At 51.3% G+C, this 5,964-nt stretch overlaps 1 long non-coding RNA gene and 2 other non-coding genes across 3 annotated transcripts; all 3 read right to left on the bottom strand.

Moving 5' to 3' along the window:
* Positions 1-2,794: 2,794 nt before the first annotated feature.
* Positions 2,795-4,933, bottom strand: LOC102495012 (uncharacterized). The gene is made up of 3 exons (XR_336852.3): positions 4,834-4,933; positions 4,195-4,223; positions 2,795-3,370 (listed from the first exon to the last, which is right to left on the bottom strand). It is a non-coding gene; the product is annotated as an uncharacterized LOC102495012 (long non-coding RNA).
* LOC114005336 (small nucleolar RNA SNORA73 family) lies at positions 3,435-3,638 on the bottom strand. The gene has a single exon (XR_003547207.1). It is a non-coding gene; the product is annotated as a small nucleolar RNA SNORA73 family (small nucleolar RNA).
* On the bottom strand, positions 4,300-4,503 carry LOC114005332 (small nucleolar RNA SNORA73 family). Its single transcript, XR_003547203.1, has one exon. It is a non-coding gene; the product is annotated as a small nucleolar RNA SNORA73 family (small nucleolar RNA).
* Positions 4,934-5,964: the final 1,031 nt, after the last annotated feature.

Genomic DNA, 5,964 nt, shown 5'->3' with positions numbered 1-5,964 from the left:
AGGAGCGGGGCGGGGTAGGGCCAGGGCCAGGACAAGGGGGCGGGCCGGGGGTCGGGCCAGGGGCTCTGCACTCCCGACTCCTGCGTCTGTCCCCCTGGGGACCTGGTCCGCAGGCACTCGTGTCTGTTTCCCAGGCCTCCACGCCCAGAGCCTGAAGCACTCGCTGGGCCGCGTGGGAACCGCTGCCTTAGCCGCCAGGCCGGGAGCAGCCCAGGTAGACGCTGGCTGAATTCCTTTCACCCCGCAGAGCCCACGAAGCACTCCCGTTGGAGGGTGTCTTACCTCTTCACGTTGACCTCCGCCTCCATCCTGGTCTCCCCTTCGGATGGTACGCGGTGGAATTTCTCCAAGTTCTAACCCTGGCAAGTGTGCCTTCTCTGCGGTCTTCCTCCCAGGCTTAGCGCAATTATGTAAAAAAGTCACCTGGGGGCCGGCAGTTGGCGCTGGACGCCCCCAGGGCCCACAGCGTTGGCGCCCGGGACCTGGCGGCCTGGCTTCTCACTAACCCCCGCACCCGCTCCGACCCTCTGATCACACTGAAATAAAGTTGAATAAAATAATTCTTTAAAAAAATGTTTTGTAAACTTTTTACTTTGCTAACTGGAGACACATCCATGTCACTTGTTCCTCACAAAAATCTCGAGTCGGAAAAAAAATGAGATTCAAAATTCTCTGGGCTCAACACAGTGGAGGGGAACCTCAACTCTTGTTCTGGGAGGGCCCACCTCCTCCTTTATTAATTGTTGGAGGGCGTGAGCACTCAACAGAGAAAGCACACCCTACAGGATGTGGTCACACCAAACTCGTCTCGTAATCCCGCAAAAACTTCAGGCCTGCACACACACGCCTAGCATGTTTGTAAGTGGCCTAGACTTAGGGCCTGAAGCCTGGTCGGCCCTGTGGTATCCAGATTGCAATGCAGAGGTTCGAGGGGACTACTACGTATGACCATTTCCCATGAGGAATTCCCTCTCTATTGAGCACTCTGCCCTCTGGCAGACTAAAAAGTTAGGATTTTGATTTTTCTGACTCTTCCCTATTTGTTTGTCTAAAGCATGCTAATGGCCACTGTCCCTGCCTCATTCCTTCCCTTTATCCTTTAACCTAGATCCCTTGGCTAATGTGTATATTTCTGCAAGGAACTCTTTAAAAGAATTATTTTTAAAGAATTTTTTAAAAAATTTAACCAGAGCAGAAAGGGGAAGCAAGAAAGCAAGCTGCCAAATCTTAGTGTTTTGAGGTTTTTTTGCTGTAGGGAACGTGTGCTTGCCAGAAAAAGCCAGAAACCACCCTCCAGCGGGGATGGCCAAGCCCCAATCCCTTCTCCCCCCATTCTCAGGTTCCTGGGCACATGGGCACCCAGCTCACGCACTCAGCTCAAGTTTAAATCACCTGGTCCAGGACTCAAACCATGGTTGAGTACAGGGGAGTCCAGTGACATAGTCATTACCCCAACTGCTGGCCCCGATGTGCTTATTTTTAATGGATAATCCGGCATTTTATTTTTTCAGAGGACAGTTCTTCAGGTCCTAAAAGACTCGGATCCTTACATGGGCTTTGGGGGCGGGAGGGGCAGTACCCAACAAAGACACTTGCTTCAATGTCCCTGGCGGCTGTGGCATGTTTTGGATTTAACAGGTGCACTTTGTGCAAACAGGCTGCATATGGCCACGGCCCTTGTTCCTTTTCATCATATTGGAAGCGAGACAGTTTATTACTTTTAAACTCGATATAGGATACATGTTCTCGCCAGAGTGAAATAAGCTGCAAGTCCGGGGCTTGAACCAGTCAGCCCTGTCAAGGGTACAGTGCTTCAATCACCATGCCACCTGATAGCCCTGCAATTTTTTTGAGCAAGGTTGTTCTTTAAAAGCTCTCCTGGTCATGCCTCAATCTCTTTTCCATCTTCCTTGCCTGGCCTGTCTCTCATGCCTCCAGGTCCAGGACTTGAACCGTGCTGCTGGTGTCATGTGTTGGCCCATCTCAAAGCCCAATTGAATCCTTAACCTCCACAAAGCTATCATTGGCCCTACTCTCTTCGCAAATGTCAGCAGAGCTGGACCAGCATGGGAGCCAGGACAAACCCTGAGAGGTTTTTGCTATAGGGTGCGTGTGCTCGCCAGAGACAAAGCGAAAAATCACCCCCCAGGGTGGATGGTCACGCACAATCCCTTCTGCATTTTCCTGTTGGGATCTTGGGAATGTGGGCACGCACTCACACGCCTGGCGTGCGTTTTAAGCCACCAGGTTTGGGATACAAACCCTGGTCGACTAGGAGTCCAGCAACAGAGCCATTAAGCTAACTGCTGGTTCCCAAGACAAATACTCTTTCTTGCTCAGCTCTGGAAGTTACCCATCAGGAATTCCAAGTCAAACAAGTAGCTGGGAGCTCAACCTGAAAACCAGTCCTGGAGCCACAAGGCAGGATGTCTAGCTGGACCTTGATGCCAACCATTAGTTTCTAGTTCTCAACCCTGCCCTAGCAGCTTGTGCGGCTCCACATGGCTCCAATCCCCACCTAACCCCAAGTGCTTCTCTATCCACCCTTTAGGGACTTCTTACCCATAATGCTGGCAGCCAGTAAGGGGACCTCTTTGTGACCTGGGCTACAACACAAGCTGTGAGCACCACCCATCTGCTGGGCAAGGTCAATTTTCCTGTGTTGAGGACTGGAAACCTAATCAAGATGGAAGAGCCCAGATTGATCCTGGGGGCTATCCCAGGAGCACCAGCAGGAAACAGAACCGCCCAGCCTGAGTGTGGCCAAAACCTCCAGTCTGTACTTCACACAGGACAAAATCATGTAAGCTCTTTATTTCAATTCATAAACAATTCACTAGGGATTACAATAGTCACTATTTTGCTAGGTATACCTCAAAGGAATTTTATTCCTTAATAGGTGCTCACCAGAAAGAGGAGAAAAAGCCAACAGGCCAGTGCTGTCAACTACCCACTTCTCACCACCAGCTATTAGCCACTTCACGAAAGGAATGCCATGTTTTCTGCAACTTTGCGCTGTGCAACAGGAGTTAACTCGATGCATTCAGTAACAGTAAAATTCAGCAAAAATGTGCTTTGGCCTTCCATCTTCAACTTGCATTAGGCCACTGAAAGTCATACTGTTTTCCCATACAAAATGTTTCACGACTTTACCAACAATCCCATACAATCCCCAAATCTCAACCAAATCACCCCTTTTTTACCGATGAAAAGGAACTAGCGCCACCAGCTGCAAAGATGTGTCACAATGTTTCAGACAACCCAATAACTGATTTACTATTAGCCACTTTGCCAACTCTAACTAGAGAAAGGCTCCACGTCTTAGGTGTTGGGTGCCAACTTCTTGAAGTCACGTGTAGGTCCTCTCCTCCTAGAAAACAGACAGAATATTAGCTTTCTGAAGACCTACTTCCATTAACAAGTTCACCATATGAGCATGTTTCCTGCATGGTTTGTCCCCCCAGTCACTGTCCATAGGACTCTGGGAAGCTGTAGGAATATGCAGGTGCGGGCGCGGAGCCCAGCTTCATCTCCAACGCCGTGGGAAGGGACTGTACATCCCGGGGCAGAGCCCTATGCTCCCCTATGCCACCTGGACAGAGCCCGGGGAGAGTGACCTCCCGGGGTATCCGCGTTGGAATAACTGATGAACAGAAGCCTGGCAAAGTATCATCCCTTAAAAACATTTCCAAAGTCTAATCCCAGCTGCACCTCTCAGAGAAAGCCTAACAGGGCTGGGAAGGCCAGCAAGTGCTTTGAAAAACAAGATGTCTTGCTATTTCAGTTTCCCCACGCAGTCACTGGTTATGCACTCTTTTCACTTTTAGGTACACGTACACAGCTTCTACAACAGTGGCAAGGGACAACAGAGTAAACGGCGTGTTTAACGCTCATGAACTGTGTTTGCGGTGGATGTGCACCTGTTCACGGACAAACTCCCCACAGCGTCAGGTCACCGCCAAACCTCCCGATCTCAACTTGTAGAAATCTTAACCACACTAAGGTTTAAACCGGTGAGCGCAGTTTTACTTAATTGTGCAAAAGCAATTCTCACAGAATGTGAGCATACGACCACACCGTCAATGTTCAGGGGGAGTTCAGGATGATCAAATACCCTAGCTCATTTAGAAGCCAGGCTTCACTGCAGAAAATGCCTACAGACTGGTAGGCCAAAAACAAATTCAAAACGCTTACCTCAAAGTATTTGCAATCCTGAGCAGATTCTGCAAAAGAAAAGTTATTTTATCTATAGTTAACTTCTGTATAAAACATAAATCGGGAGTTACCTCTGAATTCTAGAGGTGTTTCCTGCATGGTTTGTCCCCCCAGTCACTGTCCATAGGACTCTGGGAAGCTGTAGGAATATGCAGGTGCGGGCGCGGAGCCCAGCTTCATCTCCAACGCCGTGGGAAGGGACTGTACATCCCGGGGCAGAGCCCTATGCTCCCCTATGCCACCAGGACAGAGCCCGGGGAGAGTGACCTCCCGGGGTATCCGCGTTGGACAGTCTCCACAACCCGTTAAGCGAACACACTAGTGTACCGAGACATACTGCGTGCAACCCCGCTAGCGTGAGCCCAGGAGCGGGCCAGGAAAAGGCGGACAGTAGGCGCACAAAACTGCAGAGCGTGCACTGCGGATTCGGCGCGGCTGCCGCCGGTGCTGTCCTTGCAGAAGTCTCGCGGCCTCCAACCAGCCCGGGCCTACGCGCACACGGGAAGCTGCAGGGCGCGCCATCGGAGAAAACGCTCGTAATGAACACGGTCCTTAGAGTAAAGAACGTCGGGCGAACCGAAGTAATATGCACGCAAGAGTAAAACGAAACAGACTCACCACCAGCGAGGAGACACAGGGCGAGACTCCGTCCGAAAGGCTTGGTGCTGCCAAAGCATCCGTTTTTATACCCTACGAGCCCGGAAGTCAAAACCTATGCAGTGCGCCTGCGCAGGCACAGGCGCACTAAGGGGTCAGAAATTCACTGAGGCTCCTGGGAATCTACTGGCGGCATAACCCCACCCCTATGTACATGGGCGGACTCTCGCGATACTAGCGGTTTGCGCGGGACTTTGCCGGGAGCGGAATTAGGAGACCGGCTCGCAGGTGCGGAGCTGGACTGGTCATGGTCTGTTTCGTACAGTCCTACGGGACAGTATGGCGGAAATAAAGACCTACGGGGACCAGCAGGCAGGCGGCGTGGTGGCTAAGGCGTTGGGCACTCCCCCGTGTTGGGCTACGGCTCGAGTCCCGAACCTGGAGGCTTGCTTTCTCACTTTCTTTCTCTTTCTCCCTGTCTCTCTGGTCAAATTAAAAATATTAAAAAAAGAATGAACAAATAAAGTTAAATAAGTAATTCTTAAAAAAAAAAAAAAAAAAAAAATAGGAAAAGAGAGCTACAGGGCCAGCGAGTGGCGTGGTGGCTGCGCGGGTCTGGTGGCCAGATCTCACAGAGCTAAATGAGGTTTCCATCCCGACCCAGCGGCGTGAAGAACTCGCCAGCACCGCGTCCTCGCGGTACCCTCGGGCCCTCCCAGAGGACAGACCCCACTGCGTCCTGGCATTGCCCTTGAGCAGTGGCCCCAGTGCAGAGCCCTCAGGGATTGGGACCTGTCTCAAGTCGGAGTTGTGTCCCCTGGCCCAGAGCGGGGTCGGGGCTTTGTACCAAAGCCTGCTTTGCTATAAGGGCTGGTGAGCTCAGCAGAGAGACAGAGAGATTTGTAATAGAGCACATGTGCTCACTGGACAGAGACAGAAAGCGAGATCACCCCACACACACACACACACACACACACACACACACACACACACACGGGGATGGCCAGGCAGCATTCCCTTCTCCATTCCCGGCAGGATCTCAGGAAGGCACGCACACGTGCCTCAAGGTTGACTACACGGGAGTCCAGCAATGTAACCATTCTGCCTTCTGCTGGTCCATAAATAAGTTTTTGTTTGTTTGTTTGTTTGTTT

The sequence above is a fragment of the Tupaia chinensis genome, unplaced genomic scaffold (genome assembly GCF_000334495.1).
Source record: "Tupaia chinensis unplaced genomic scaffold, TupChi_1.0 Scaffold143646_1, whole genome shotgun sequence".
Lineage (NCBI taxonomy): Eukaryota > Metazoa > Chordata > Mammalia > Scandentia > Tupaiidae > Tupaia > Tupaia belangeri.
Note: the sequence above shows the minus strand (reverse complement) of the source record. Positions and strands in the feature narration are given on the sequence as shown.